Below are 16739 nucleotides of genomic sequence, written 5' to 3'. Positions count from 1 at the left end.
CCCGGCCCGTGTTTCCTGGTTACCAGGCTGGTTGCTATAGAAGCCTCTGGGAATGTGATCTGATGGGAGAGACGCCGCCTGCTGACAACCGGCCCAGGAGCTGACACTTCATAGTGGTATAATCTGCAGACTATTCCAGCACTAACCTCTAGAGGTCTGCAGAACATCGCTCTGTCCTCTCTACCTCCTGATAGTGATATATCCTGCAGACTATTACACCACTGACCTCTACAGATCTGCAGAACATCGATCTGTCCGCTCTACCCCCTGATAGTGATATATCCTGCAGAGTATTACACCCCTGACCTCTACAGATCTGCAGAACATCGTTCTGTCCTCTCTACCTCCTGATACATAGTGATATATCCTGCAGATTATTACACCCCCGACCTCTACAGATCTGCAGAACATCGCTCTGTCCCCTCTACCTCCTGATACATAGTGATATATCCTGCAGACTATTACACCCCTGACATCTAGAGATCTGCAGAACATCGCTCTGTCCTCTCTACCTCCTGATACATAGTGATGTATCCTGCAGATTATTACACCACTGACCTCTAGAGATCTGCAGAATATTGCTCTGTAACCTCTACCTCCTGATACATAGTGATATATCCTGCAGACTATTACACCCCTGACATCTAGAGATCTGCAGAACATCGCTCTGTCCCCTCTACCTCCTGATACATATTGATATATATTGCAGATTATTATACCCCTGACCTCTAGAGATCTGCAGAACATCACTCTTTCCCCTCTGCCTCCTGATACAGTAATATATCCTGCAGATTATTACACCACTGACCTCTAGAGATCTGCAGAACATCGCTCTGTTCCCTCTACCTCTTGATACATAGAGATAGATCCTGCAGATTATTACACCACTGACCTCTAGAGATCTGCAGAACATCCCTCTGTCCTCTCTACCTCCTGATACATAGTGACATATCCTGCAGATTATTACACCATGACCTTTAGAGATCTGCAGAACATTGCTCTGTCCTCTCTACCTCCTGATACATAGTGATATGATCTGCAGATTATTACACTACTGACTTCTAGAGATATGCAGAACATCGCTCTGTCCTCTCTACCTCCTGTTAGTGATATATCCTGCAGATTATTACACCCCTGACCTCTAGAGATCTGCAGAACATCACTCTGTCCTCTCTGCCTCCTGATACAGTGATATATCCTGCAGATTATTACACCACTGACCTCTAGAGATCTGCAGAACATCGCTCTGTCCTCTCTACCTACTGATACATAGTGATATATCCTGCAGATTATTACACCACTGACTTCTAGAGATCTGCAGAACATCACTCACTCCCCTCTACCTCCCGATAGTGATATATCCTGCAGACTATTACACCACTGACCTCTAGAGATCTGCAGAACATCGCTCTGTCCCCTCTACCTCCTGATACATAGTGATATGATCTGCAGATTATTACACTACTGACTTCTAGAGATATGCAGAACATCGCTCTGTCCTCTCTACCTCCTGTTAGTGATATATCCTGAAGATTATTACACCCCTGACCTCTAGAGATCTGCAGAACATCGCTCTGTCCTCTCTACCTCCTGTTAGTGATATGTCCTGCAGATTATTACACCCCTGACTTCTAGAGATCTGCAGAACATCACTCTGTCCTCTCTGCCTCCTGATACAGTGATATATCCTGCAGATTATTACACCACTGACCTCTAGAGATCTGCAGAACATCGCTCTGTCCTCTCTACCTACTGATACATAGTGATATATCCTGCAGATTATTACACCACTGACTTCTAGAGATCTGCAGAACATCACTCACTCCCCTCTACCTCCCGATAGTGATATATCCTGCAGACTATTACACCACTGACCTCTAGAGATCTGCAGAACATCGCTCTGTCCTCTCTACCCCCTGATATATATATATATATTGACCACTACTATCCCTCTAATCTGCAGGTCTTAGTATTACTGACGGATCCTCGTTGTGTAGGTGACAGAGCGTGCGTCTCCTAAGTAATAGGCTCAGGATGCGACACGCCCGGACCGCAGCCTGCATCTTCCTGGGGTGTGTAAGGCTTGTCACAGACTGAGAGGTACATAGTGACAGGAGGAGCTACATGAGGTTGTCCTGGTGGAGTGGGGCTGTGAACTACAGTGACAGCTGGGGCACTTTAGTAAGTTGAGGCTTGTCCGTGCTGCCAGCCGGCCACGGTGACTCCATTATAGCAGAGAGGTACTAACGGCGATTCACTGATATGTGCAGCTCCATACAGATGTTGGTCAGAGTTGGACCCAGGACAACAAGGTAACAGTGCTAACCACTGAGCCACCCTGCTGTTCAGTAACAGTGCTAACCACTGAGCCACCCTGCTGTTCAGTAACAGTGCTAACCACTGAGCCACCCTGCTGTTTAGTAACAGTGCTAACCACTGAGCCACCCTGCTGTTTAGTAACAGTGCTAACCACTGAGCCACCCTGCTGTTTAGTAACAGTGCTAACCACTGAGCCACCCTGCTGTTTAGTAACAGTGCTAACCACTGAGCCACCCTGTTGTTTAGTAACAGTGCTAGCAATTGAGCTAGCCTGCTTGCTGTGAGTGAATTGAACACTTGCTTACATGTAGGGCTCATTCCCACATGTATATTTGCGCTCCGTATTACACGCATTATACAGAGAGCGTGTGAGAGAAGTCCCAGCCTGCCGCCCGGTGTGAACAGGCAGTATCAGCCATGGATGGAGGCGGGCGGCTGGGATGATCCCCGGTCCGACGGTCGTTCCTGTGTGAAGGTACAGCAGCGACCATTGCTGAGAGATCTGGCAGCCACCTGCGCCCAACAGTCGGCTCGTGAAGATGCCCATTAAAGCCAACGGGCTGGCATAAACACGCGGGAGAAATCAGTGGAGACATGTGAGAAGCGCAATAAATCCGCATGCAAAAAAAATGCAAGTTATTGCAAATAGGCAGGAAATACACAGGCGTGATAACACTGTGTATCTCATGGCCTGAAAGCACCTACGCCCGTGTGAATGAGCCGTGCAGACTGAAATATGTCTTGTTTATACAGCTGAAGACTTGCTACAATGTATCAGTGCAAACAATGGCCATCAGGCTCCAGAGGTTTGTATCTGATACATTGTATCAGACCTTCTGCAGGACAGGCTCAGCGGGGCGTCAGGTAATGGGATTCACTGACATCAAGCAGAGATCTTAAAATTGAAACACAAAAGTGAGCATTTAGTAAACATTTTCTGGCATCTAAAAGTAGCAAATTCTGGAGCCGAGTATCTTGTGCGCCAAATTCTGCTACTTTTGCCATTTTACACCAGCTGGCGCCTCTTACTACGTTTTTCGCCTTTCACGCCCGCAGTATGTATACTTATCGCGCTGTATACACTGCGACTCCCATGAAAATCGGACCGCTTCAGCTCTTCCATCTTACACTGCCGATACGAGAGACCAAAACTTCTGTGTAAATTAACATATTAGAAATAACGAATCTTACAACGCGCAAATGTGAATTGGTGCGATTTTATCAGCCGTGTAAACGTGGCCTAAATGCTAGAAATCACAGAACTTTCCATTATACAATAACTGATCTACGAAGGGCCAATAACCCAGCAGGCTAACTTGTCTTTACTTCCGCTGTGTGTCAGGACAAGCTATTGCTCTCTGTTATCATCTGTGTCATGCTGGGAAGAGGCTGACATTCCCTGCACCCATGGTCACTGCTGTCCATCACCGCGGCCCCCTCTCAGCGCTCACATCTCCGGTTGTTTCTCGCTCTTTCATATTGTTGCACGGCGCCTCCGGAATCTTCCTTCTCCCAGCGGACGGCTTCCTGCAGACAACCGATATATTTAATGGCTGCTCTGAGGGTTTGCACTTTGCTGAGTCGTTTTTCCGTATATTCCTGGGGCAGATGCCTCCGGAGGCGGGCGTAGCCCTCATTCACGCACTTCACCCGCTGCCGCTCCCTTTCATTCCTCTTGCGGACGTAGGACGGTCCATAGTAACCATCAGCATTCCCGTACTGACAGGGCGGCTGCGCCGGGAGGCCGTACAGGCTGCCGTAATAATGCTCCATCCCAGGGGTCTCTACGTAGGACAGCAGGGTCATGTCCTGGCAGCGGTGGAACTGGGGAAAGTGAAGCATCATGGACGGATCCACACAGAACGGGGGCAGCGGCACAGAGGACGAGGCGAACGCATCACTGACAAGAGGCGTCCTCTCTGACTGACCGTACTGATTGTTAGTCATTGTTCAGCCGCAACCTGGAAAGGTACAATTTTATAAAGCGGGAAGGTTAATGCAAAGAGCAAAAAGGAAAAAAAGTTAGAGAATAATGTCATAATTTACATAAAAAACAGTCACGGTGTACATAGATTACTTATCCTGTACTGATGCTGAGTTACATCCTGTATTATACTCCAGAGCTGCACTCACTATTCTGCTGATGGAGTCACTGTGTACATACATTACTTATCCTGTACTGATCCTGAGTTACATGCTGTATTATACCCCAGAGCTGCACTCACTATTCTGCTGGTGGAGTCACTGTGTACATACATTACTTATCCTGTACTGATCCTGAGTTACATCTTGTATTATACCCCAGAGCTGCACTCACTATTCTGCTGGTGGAGTCACTGTGTACATACATTACTTATCCTGTACTGATCCTGAGTTACATCCTGTATTATACTCCAGAGCTGCACTCACTATTCTGCTGGTGGAGTCACTGTGTACATACATTACTTATCCTGTACTGCTCCTGAGTTACATCCTGTATTATACTCCAGAACTGCACTCACTATTCTGCTGGTGGAGTCACTGTGTACATACATTACTTATCCTGCACTGATCCTGAGTTACATCCTGTATTATACTCTAGAGCTGCGCTCACTATTCTGCTGGTGGAGTCACTGTGTACATACATTACTTATCCTGTACTGCTCCTGAGTTACATCCTGTATTATACCCCAGAGCTGCACTCACTATTCTGCTGGTAGAGTCACTGTGTACATACATTACTTATCCTGTACTGACCCTGAGTTACATCCTGTATTATACTCCAGAGCTGCACTCACTATTCTGCTGGTGGAGTCACTGTGTACATACATTACTTATCCTGTACTGATCCGGAGTTACATCCTGTATTATACTCCAGAGCTGCACTCACTATTCTGCTGGTAGAGTCACTGTGTACATACATTACTTATCCTGTACTGCTCCTGAGTTACATCCTGTATTATACTCCAGAGCTGCACTCACTATTCTGCTGGTAGAGTCACTGTGTTATCGTTCATACAAACGGCAGTGACTGATAATTGTTCCGTGTAAACGCAGCCAATGATCAGTGGTTTGTCTGCTTCTCTCCTGTAAGGATGATAATCCTTGTTGTCTCGTTCACTAATTGTTCTCATTCGTTTATCCAGAGAGCTGAGGTATTTAACGAGTAAACAATGTATCTGTATAACAGGCGGCACGAACTCTGACATCTCTCACTCTGAGTCGCCTGCTGTGACTGCAGCTTTCTCGCTTTCTGCTCCTGAGGTCACCTGCGCTACAAGATGCACCAACGCCTCCCAGCATTCAGCTTGATGGAGGGTACAGGCGCCAGTAACCTGATGCGACGGCGCTGACAGAACATCTTACCTGCTGGCGGTGCGGACGTCTCTCCTGCGCTCACGTTACGGAGCCTCCAGTCATTTATAGCGGCCGGGACAATACCGGAGTTGTGTACACAAGCAGCAGCGCCGGATCACCGCTCTAATAGCACTCAACAAATAAAGAGGTGAGAGGCGGCTGCAGCGCCGGCGGGGGCCATGTTATGGGACAATAAGGAGCACGGAACACTTGTGTTGTCACCTTCCTCTCACACTCCTCCCTGGAGCTTTGTAGTAAATGTATCGCCGCCTCACGTTTCGGGCCATTATGCTCTATTGGGACTCACATGCCATTTTGATGTATTGTTTTGCAGTGTAGTCTGTGGTGGTCTCCACTACATCATAGCGCCCCCTCTAACTGCACCCTCCGTCATCACCGCCGGCCATAGATGCACCAATCAGCCTCATCTCTGTGGTAACAGTTAGCACTGATGATGGGATCTGCTCCTTCAATCGACTCTTTACAATTTTACCTTCTTTTCACCCTTTCACCCTCTGGTACTGAGGGAGCTGAGTAATCCATAAACCATTGTAGCTTATCTCCTTGGCCTGGAGGATGGTGTAACTACCGTCCAGTACATCTGCAGGATGTGGAATATTCTAGGGGTCCTTCTACACGTTTGGATGAGTGAATGATGGCGGAGTTGTTTGCTTTACAATGCAGCCAGGTTCCACGTGCCGACAATCGTTCCGGCAGCTGCAGCAGTGAATGTGAATGAACAATCGCTTTCTCCACGTAACAACTTGTGATCAACTGTCCACTGCACACTGATGTTTATGTCTTCATGTCCTCGTTCAGTCGGCGGGCATGTCTACACGGCGCGATTATCGTTCAAATCCCCACCTTCCAACAAGTTTTTTGAACAATAATCGTTCTGTCTAAAAGGCCCTGAGATGAGCTGCAGCTGTATATAGCGGGGGAGGGGGGGGGCCTAATAACTGATCACCAGCATGGAGTCCAGAAACAGGTCGCGCCTGTCCAACATGGCGGCTGTCTACGAAAAGAGAAGTACAGATCTGCATGTTGGGCACGGAGCGAAGGTGATGTGATCAAGATTTTGTAAAGATTTTGCTATTCCGTACAGAAATGTGTATCCTGTGCAATATATGGGGGCCTACGGGTGATAGATGGTGCTACACCGTGTCTAGTAAGTGTATATATCCAGGGTTTAGGTTACGTTAGACATCCTCCAAATGGAAACATTGGCTGCAAACAGCAGGTCGCAACACAGAAGGAAACAATGGTACATACTCAAAATGGGCTGAAGACAGCAGTGGAGACCATGAGGATCCATACTGGGAGCGATAGGAATCCATGAGGATCCGTACTGGGAGCAACAGGAATCCAGAGGATCCATACTGGGAGCGACAGGAGACCATGAGGATCTGTGCTGGGAGCGGCAGGAAACCATGAGAATCCATACTAGGAGCAACAGGAGGCCATAAGGATCTGTACAAGGAGTGGCGGGGGACCACGGATCCATACTGGGAGCGGCAGGAGACCGCGAGGATCCGTAGTACTGGGAGCGGCAGGAGACCGCGAGGATCCGTAGTACTGGGAGCGGCAGGAGACCGCGAGGATCCGTAGTACTGGGAGCGGCAGGAGACCGCGAGGATCCGTAGTACTGGGAGCGGCAGGAGACCGCGAGGATCCGTAGTACTGGGAGCGGCAGGAGACCGTGAGGATCCGTAGTACTGGGAGCGGCAGGAGACCGCGAGGATCCGTAGTACTGGGAGCGGCAGGAGACCGCGAGGATCCGTACTGGGAGCGACAGGAGACCGCGAGGATCCGTACTGGGAGCGACAGGAGACCGCGAGGATCCGTACTGGGAGCGACAGGAGACCGCGAGGATCCGTACTGGGAGCGACAGGAGACCACGAGGATCCGTACTGGGAGCGACAGGAGACCACGAGGATCCGTACTGGGAGCGACAGGAGACCATGAGGATCCGTACTGGGCGCGGTAGGAAACCATGAGAATCCGTACTAGGAGCAACAGGAGGCCATAAGGATCTGTACAAGGAGTGGCGGGGGACCACAAGGATCTGTACGAGGAATGGCGGGGGACCACAGGGATCCATACTGGGAGCGGCAGGAAACCGCGAGGATCCGTAGTACTGGGAGCGGCGGGAGACCGCGAGGATCCGTAGTACTGGGAGCGGCAGGAGCCCGCGAGGATCCGTAGTACTGGGAGCGGCAGGAGCCCGCGAGGATCCGTAGTACTGGGAGCGGCAGGAGACCGCGAGGATCCGTAGTACTGGGAGCGGCAGGAGACCGCGAGGATCTGTAGTACTGGGAGCGGCAGGAGACCGCGAGGATCCGTAGTACTGGGAGCGGCAGGAGACCGCGAGGATCCGTAGTACTGGGAGCGGCAGGAGACCGCGAGGATCCGTAGTACTGGGAGCGGCAGGAGACCGCGAGGATCCGTAGTACTGGGAGCGGCAGGAGACCGCGAGGATCCGTAGTACTGGGAGCGACAGGAGACCGCGAGGATCCGTACTGGGAGCGACAGGAGACCGCGAGGATCCGTACTGGGAGCGACAGGAGACCGCGAGGATCCGTACTGGGAGCGACAGGAGACCGCGAGGATCCGTACTGGGAGCGACAGGAGACCGCGAGGATCCGTACTGGGAGCGACAGGAGACCGCGAGGATCCGTACTGGGAGCGACAGGAGACCGCGAGGATCCGTACTGGGAGCGACAGGAGACCGCGAGGATCCGTACTGGGAGCGACAGGAGACCGCGAGGATCCGTACTGGGAGCGACAGGAGACCGCGAGGATCCGTACTGGGAGCGACAGGAGACCGCGAGGATCCGTACTGGGAGTGACAGGAGACCGCGAGGATCCGTACTGGGAGCGACAGGAGACCGCGAGGATCCGTACTGGGAGCGACAGGAGACCGCGAGGATCCGTACTGGGAGCGACAGGAGACCACGAGGATCCGTACTGGGAGCGACAGGAGACCACGAGGATCCGTACTGGGAGCGACAGGAGACCACGAGGATCCGTACTGGGCGCGGCAGGAAACCATGAGAATCCGTACTAGGAGCAACAGGAGGCCATAAGGATCTGTACAAGGAGTGGCGGGGGACCACAAGGATCTGTACGAGGAATGGCGGGGGACCACAGGGATCCATACTGGGAGCGGCAGGAAACCGCGAGGATCCGTAGTACTGGGAGCGGCGGGAGACCGCGAGGATCCGTAGTACTGGGAGCGGCAGGAGCCCGCGAGGATCCGTAGTACTGGGAGCGGCAGGAGCCCGCGAGGATCCGTAGTACTGGGAGCGGCAGGAGACCGCGAGGATCCGTAGTACTGGGAGCGGCAGGAGACCGCGAGGATCTGTAGTACGGGGAGCGGCAGGAGACCGCGAGGATCCGTAGTACTGGGAGCGGCAGGAGACCGCGAGGATCCGTAGTACTGGGAGCGGCAGGAGCCCGCGAGGATCCGTAGTACTGGGAGCGGCAGGAGCCCGCGAGGATCCGTAGTACTGGGAGCGGCAGGAGCCCGCGAGGATCCGTAGTACTGGGAGCGGCAGGAGCCCGCGAGGATCCGTAGTACTGGGAGCGGCAGGAGACCGCGAGGATCCGTAGTACTGGGAGCGGCAGGAGACCGCGAGGATCCGTAGTACTGGGAGCGGCAGGAGACCGCGAGGATCCGTAGTACTGGGAGCGGCAGGAGACTGCGAGGATCCGTAGTACTGGGAGCGGCAGGAGACCGCGAGGATCCGTAGTACTGGGAGCGACAGGAGACCGCGAGGATCCGTACTGGGAGCGACAGAAGACCGCGAGGATCCGTACTGGGAGCGACAGGAGACCGCGACGATCCGTACTGGGAGCGACAGGAGACCACGAGGATCCGTACTGGGAGCGGCAGGAAACCATGAGAATCCGTACTAGGAGCAACAGGAGGCCATAAGGATCTGTACGAGGAGCGGCGGGGGACCACAAGGATCCGTACTGGGAGCGGCAGAAAAGCACGAGGATCCGTACTGGGAGTGACAGCAGCCCTTTAGGATCAGTACTGGGAGCGGCGGGAGGCCACGACGATCCGTAGTACTGGGAGCGGCGGGAGGCCACGACGATCCGTAGTACTGGGAGCGGCGGGAGGCCACGACGATCCGTAGTACTGGGAGCGGCGGGAGGCCACGACGATCCGTAGTACTGGGAGCGGCGGGAGGCCACGACGATCCGTAGTACTGGGAGCGGCGGGAGGCCACGACGATCCGTAGTACTGGGAGCGGCGGGAGGCCACGACGATCCGTAGTACTGGAAGCGGCGGGAGGCCACGACGATCCGTAGTACTGGGAGCGGCGGGAGGCCACGACGATCCGTAGTACTGGGAGCGGCGAGAGGCCACGACGATCCGTAGTACTGGGAGCGGCGGGAGGCCACGACGATCCGTAGTACTGGGAGCGGCGGGAGGCCACGACGATCCGTAGTACTGGGAGCGGCGGGAGGCCACGACGATCCGTAGTACTGGGAGCGGCGGGAGGCCACGAGGATCCGTACTGGGAGCCACAGAAGGCCAGGAGGATCCGTACTGGGAGCGACAGGAGGCCACGAGAACCCGTACTGGGAGCGACAGGAGGCCACGAGAATCCGTACTGGGAGCGACAGGAGGCCAGGAGGATCCGTACTGGGAGCGACAGGAGGCCAGGAGGATCCGTACTGGGAGCGACAGGAGGCCACGAGAATCCGTACTGGGAGCGACAGAAGGCCAGGAGGATCCGTACTGGGAGCGACAGGAGGCCAGGAGGATCCGTACTGGGAGCGACAGGAGGCCAGGAGGATCCGTACTGGGAGCGACAGGAGGCCAGGAGGATCCGTACTGGGAGCGACAGGAGGCCAGGAGGATTCGTACTGGGAGCGACAGGAGGCCAGGAGGATCCGTACTGGGAGCGGCAGGAGACCACGAGGATCCGTACTGGGAGCAACAGGAGACCACGAGGATCCGTACTGGGAGCAACAGGAGACCACGAGGATCCGTACTGGGAGCCACAGGAGGCCAGGAGGATCCGTACTGGGAGCAACAGGAGGCCAGGAGGATCCGTACTGGGAGCAACAGGAGGCCAGGAGGATCCGTACAAGGAGTGGCGGGGGACCACAAGGATCCGTACTGGGAGCGGCAGGAAACCGCGAGGATCCGTAGTACTGGGAGCGGCAGGAGACCGCGAGGATCCGTAGTACTGGGAGCGGCAGGAGACCGCGAGGATCCGTAGTACTGGGAGCGGCAGGAGACCGCGAGGATCCGTAGTACTGGGAGCGGCAGGAGACCGCGAGGATCCGTAGTACTGGGAGCGGCAGGAGACCGCGAGGATCCGTAGTACTGGGAGCGGCAGGAGACCGCGAGGATCCGTAGTACTGGGAGCGGCAGGAGACCGCGAGGATCCGTAGTGGGAGCGACAGAAGGCCAGGAGGATCCGTACTGGGAGCGACAGGAGGCCAGGAGGATCCGTACTGGGAGCGACAGGAGGCCACGAGAATCCGTACTGGGAGCGACAGAAGGCCAGGAGGATCCGTACTGGGAGCGACAGGAGGCCAGGAGGATCCGTACTGGGAGCGACAGGAGGCCAGGAGGATCCGTACTGGGAGCGACAGGAGGCCAGGAGGATCCGTACTGGGAGCGACAGGAGGCCAGGAGGATTCGTACTGGGAGCGACAGGAGGCCAGGAGGATCCGTACTGGGAGCGGCAGGAGACCACGAGGATCCGTACTGGGAGCAACAGGAGACCACGAGGATCCGTACTGGGAGCCACAGGAGGCCAGGAGGATCCGTACTGGGAGCAACAGGAGGCCAGGAGGATCCGTACTGGGAGCAACAGGAGGCCAGGAGGATCCGTACAAGGAGTGGCGGGGGACCACAAGGATCCGTACTGGGAGCGGCAGGAAACCGCGAGGATCCGTAGTACTGGGAGCGGCAGGAGACCGCGAGGATCCGTAGTACTGGGAGCGGCAGGAGACCGCGAGGATCCGTAGTACTGGGAGCGGCAGGAGACCGCGAGGATCCGTAGTACTGGGAGCGGCAGGAGACCGCGAGGATCCGTAGTACTGGGAGCGGCAGGAGACCGCGAGGATCCGTAGTACTGGGAGCGGCAGGAGACCGCGAGGATCCGTAGTACTGGGAGCGGCAGGAGACCGCGAGGATCCGTAGTACTGGGAGCGGCAGGAGCCCGCGAGGATCCGTAGTACTGGGAGCGGCAGGAGCCCGCGAGGATCCGTAGTACTGGGAGCGGCAGGAGACCGCGAGGATCCGTAGTACTGGGAGCGGCAGGAGACCGCGAGGATCCGTAGTACTGGGAGCGGCAGGAGACCGCGAGGATCCGTAGTACTGGGAGCGGCAGGAGACCGCGAGGATCCGTAGTACTGGGAGCGGCAGGAGACCGCGAGGATCCGTAGTACTGGGAGCGGCAGGAGACCGCGAGGATCCGTAGTACTGGGAGCGACAGGAGACCGCGAGGATCCGTACTGGGAGCGACAGAAGACCGCGAGGATCCGTACTGGGAGCGACAGGAGACCGCGACGATCCGTACTGGGAGCGACAGGAGACCACGAGGATCTGTACTGGGAGCGGCAGGAAACCATGAGAATCCGTACTAGGAGCAACAGGAAACCATGAGAATCCGTACTAGGAGCAACAGGAGGCCATAAGGATCTGTACGAGGAGTGGCGGGGGACCACAAGGATCCGTACTGGGAGCGGCAGAAAAGCACGAGGATCCGTACTGGGAGTGACAGCAGCCCTTTAGGATCAGTACTGGGAGCGGCGGGAGGCCACGACGATCCGTAGTACTGGGAGCGGCGGGAGGCCACGACGATCCGTAGTACTGGGAGCGGCGGGAGGCCACGACGATCCGTAGTACTGGGAGCGGCGGGAGGCCACGACGATCCGTAGTACTGGGAGCGGCGGGAGGCCACGACGATCCGTAGTACTGGGAGCGGCGGGAGGCCACGACGATCCGTAGTACTGGGAGCGGCGGGAGGCCACGACGATCCGTAGTACTGGGAGCGGCGAGAGGCCACGACGATCCGTAGTACTGGGAGCGGCGGGAGGCCACGACGATCCGTAGTACTGGGAGCGGCGGGAGGCCACGACGATCCGTAGTACTGGGAGCGGCGGGAGGCCACGACGATCCGTAGTACTGGGAGCGGCGGGAGGCCACGAGGATCCGTACTGGGAGCCACAGAAGGCCAGGAGGATCCGTACTGGGAGCGACAGGAGGCCACGAGAACCCGTACTGGGAGCGACAGGAGGCCACGAGAATCCGTACTGGGAGCGACAGGAGGCCAGGAGGATCCGTACTGGGAGCGACAGAAGGCCAGGAGGATCCGTACTGGGAGCGACAGGAGGCCAGGAGGATCCGTACTGGGAGCGACAGGAGGCCAGGAGGATCCGTACTGGGAGCGACAGGAGGCCACGAGAATCCGTACTGGGAGCGACAGAAGGCCAGGAGGATCCGTACTGGGAGCGACAGAAGGCCAGGAGGATCCGTACTGGGAGCGACAGGAGGCCAGGAGGATCCGTACTGGGAGCGACAGGAGGCCAGGAGGATCCGTACTGGGAGCGACAGGAGGCCAGGAGGATTCGTACTGGGAGCGACAGGAGGCCAGGAGGATCCGTACTGGGAGCGGCAGGAGACCACGAGGATCCGTACTGGGAGCAACAGGAGACCACGAGGATCCGTACTGGGAGCCACAGGAGGCCAGGAGGATCCGTACTGGGAGCAACAGGAGGCCAGGAGGATCCGTACTGGGAGCAACAGGAGGCCAGGAGGATCCGTACTGGGAGCAACAGGAGGCCAGGAGGATCCGTACTGGGAGCAACAGGAGGCCAGGAGGATCCGTACAAGGAGTGGCGGGGGACCACAAGGATCCGTACTGGGAGCGGCAGGAAACCATAAGAATCTGTACTGGGAGCAACAGGAGACCACGAGGATCTGTACTGGCAGCAACAAGAGACCACGAGGATCCGTACTGGGAGCAACAGGAGCCCTTTAGGATCCGTACTGGGAGCGACAGGAGACCACGAGGATCCATGCTGGGAGCGCCAGAAGACCACGAGGATCTGTACTGGGAGCGACAGGAGCCCTTTACGATCCGTACTGGGAGTGACAGGAGACCATTAGAATCCGTGCCGGGAGAGACAGGAGACCACGAGGATCCGTACTGGGAGCGGCAGAAGACCACGAGGATCTATACTAGGAGCGGCAGGAGGCCATGAGGATCTGTACTGGGAGTGGCAGAAGACCACGAGGATCTGTACTGGGAGTGGCAGAAGACCACGAGGATCTGTACTGGGAGTGGCAGAAGACCACGACGATCTGTACTGGGAGCGGCAGGAAACCACGAGGATCTCAATATTAAATGGTATGGCTGTTGTATCTTAATAAAATGTGAGAACAATTAGACTCATTTGGTTTGGAATAGCATATTGGGCCATATTTACACGGCTGATGAGTCGCTGGCGCAAGTTGTGTCACAAAGCATTCCACCCCGTCCGTGTGCTGCGAGATGCGCGGCATGAATTCATAGACTGGTAGAGTTGAAAATGCCTCCGGGGTCATCGGGTCCAACCCACTGCTCAGTGCAGGATTCACTAAATCATCCCAGACAGATGTCTGTCCGGCCTCTGAAGACTTCCATTGAAGGAGAACTCCCCACCTCCCGTGGCAACCTGTTCCACTCATTGATCCCCTCACTGTCTAATATCTAATCTGTGTATCCTCCCCTTCAGTTTCATCCCATTGCTTCTAGTCTTTCCTTGTGCAGATGAGAATAGGGCTGATCCCTCTGCACGCTGACAGCCCTTCAGATATTTGTAGGCAGCTATTAAGTCTCCTCTCAGCCTTCTCTTCTGCTAAACATTCCCAGATCCTTTACCCGTTCCTCATAGCACATGATTTGCAGACCGCTCACCATCTTGGTATCTCTGCTCTGCACAGTATTGCCATTTACTGTTCTCATGCTAGATTTGCACAAAAATAGGAAATGCCGATATCTTACCAGCGCTGCTCATGTAAAGTGACACATTGCAGCGTCTCACAAGCACAAAACCTGCGTGCTACAATCGGACGTGTAAATATGGGCCTAGAGGCGGCCTCATTCCCATGTACAGATGGAACAAAGAGCGGGCCCAGGATCTTGTACAGAGAACATTCACTGCATGGGAAGGAGACCGCGATACGGGAAGGGTTCTTCACAGTTAGAGCTGTTAAACTATGGAAATGTCTGACCTCGAGAGCAAGAAATGGCAGACAGCATGGCGGCACGGCGAGCAGCTGATGAAATAATAAACGCTGTGAGGGTCGTAATTAGCATAACAATGAATGATGAAAAATCAATTAAAGGCGGAGCTTGATGGACTTGCGCTTTTTTCCTTCTATATAATGGTAAACGCTAATATAGCAGCATTTTATTATAAGCCAAGAAAAACCCAAGCGGGGCAAAGATATTCCCACCCCTGTCCACCATCCGTGGGGAGAAAGACCGGCGCCTGACCCTCCACGGACGGGGATCCTCACCACTATTGGAGGACGCTAGCGGATTTGCCGTAGACATGATCCGCCGTGCCTGGACCCGCCCTTATGTCTGTGGTCGCCTCTCAAGATTTGCACCTTCTGAGGACTCAGCATAAACTTCAGTGCAAGAACTACGTTAGGTCCAGGGCCGGGCGTGGTGGGGGCCGCGGCAGCCATGTTATGTTTAGAGCCTCTGGCACGAAATCCCGGATGGAAGAGCACAACATGCCGCAGTACTTTCTCCCCGCACGTCAGAAGCAGAACAGACCCCATTATAAAGGTCAGTGGGGGCCGCCGTGTGCCGATCCAGCACTCCAAGTCTTTCTGTTGTATGGCTCCGAGGACGAATGCGAATGGAACCAGTGATGACAGTGTGAACTCAGGCTTAGCGCTCACCCGCATGGGCAAATGTTATACACGTGTAACATGGACTGCATGGACCCCCCATAGACCTGTATTGGGGTCTTTAAACATGCACTTTTTATACGCATGAAAGAAATAGCAGAATGTCCTATTTTGGTCCGCAAGTCTCTGGGAGCGCCACAAACACGCGATACGTGCGGATTTACACAAGTCCATCGGTCCTTCTTGTGCACACAGTACATACCGGCAGGTCTGCTCCAGGACTGAAACTACTTCCACCCCGCGAGTCCGTATACTCCAGTCACATCCAAGGCTGTTCTTGATACCAGCAATGGTCACAAATCAACAGAAAGCCAGATGCCCCAGAGTGAACTGCATTGTGGGAGATTATATGTAAATCAGCAGAACATTCAGTGCAGAAGCCGCGATCCGGGAGGAGATGCTGGGCGGCGCGAGCTCAGAGCAGCGAGGAAGGATGTGAGGCTGACAGGTTACTGCAGCTCTGGAGGTGATTGGAGCAGAAGGGTATACGGCTTGCTATATGGATAGACACGCCACGACTCCATGCGTGTAGAGAGGGTGCAGGCAGCGGGGACCAGGTAAGCGGCACAATGGGGTAAGGCGAGTGTCACATATTTCACACTATTTTAGGCAGGATTACATAGTACGGTAGGCTTGAGAGAGACCATGTCCATCCAGTTCAGTCTGTTTCTCTCCCCCCCCCCCCCCCCCCTTGTTGATCCAGAGGAAGGCAAAAAACCCAATGAAGCAGTAGCCAAGTTAGCCCCTTTGGGAGAATAAATCCCTGGACCAACCTCTGACAGTTCCTCCCTGACTGTAATCCCAGGATCACCAACCCCGCTGGTCACCTAATGTCTATAGCCTGTAATATCACAGACAGACATCTAGTCCCTCTTACACTCCTCTATGGATCCTGCCATCACCACGTCCTCAGGCAGAGAGTTCCACAGTCTCACTGCTCTTACAGTAAAGAACCCTTTTCTATGTTGGTGATGAAACCTGCTTTCCTCTAGACGTAGCGGATGCCCTCTTGTTACCGTCGTGGTCCTGGGTGTAAACAGATCGCGGGAGAGATCCTTGTATCGTCCCCTCATGTACTTATACATGGTTATTTGGTCGCCCCTTAGCCGTCTGTTTTTTGGGGTGAATAATCCCAGTTTTGGTG

This window comes from Eleutherodactylus coqui, chromosome 11, assembly GCF_035609145.1.
Source record: "Eleutherodactylus coqui strain aEleCoq1 chromosome 11, aEleCoq1.hap1, whole genome shotgun sequence".
NCBI classification, from domain to species: Eukaryota; Metazoa; Chordata; class Amphibia; order Anura; family Eleutherodactylidae; genus Eleutherodactylus; species Eleutherodactylus coqui.
The sequence above is the reverse complement of the archived record's forward strand: the minus strand, read 5'-3'. Positions refer to the sequence as shown.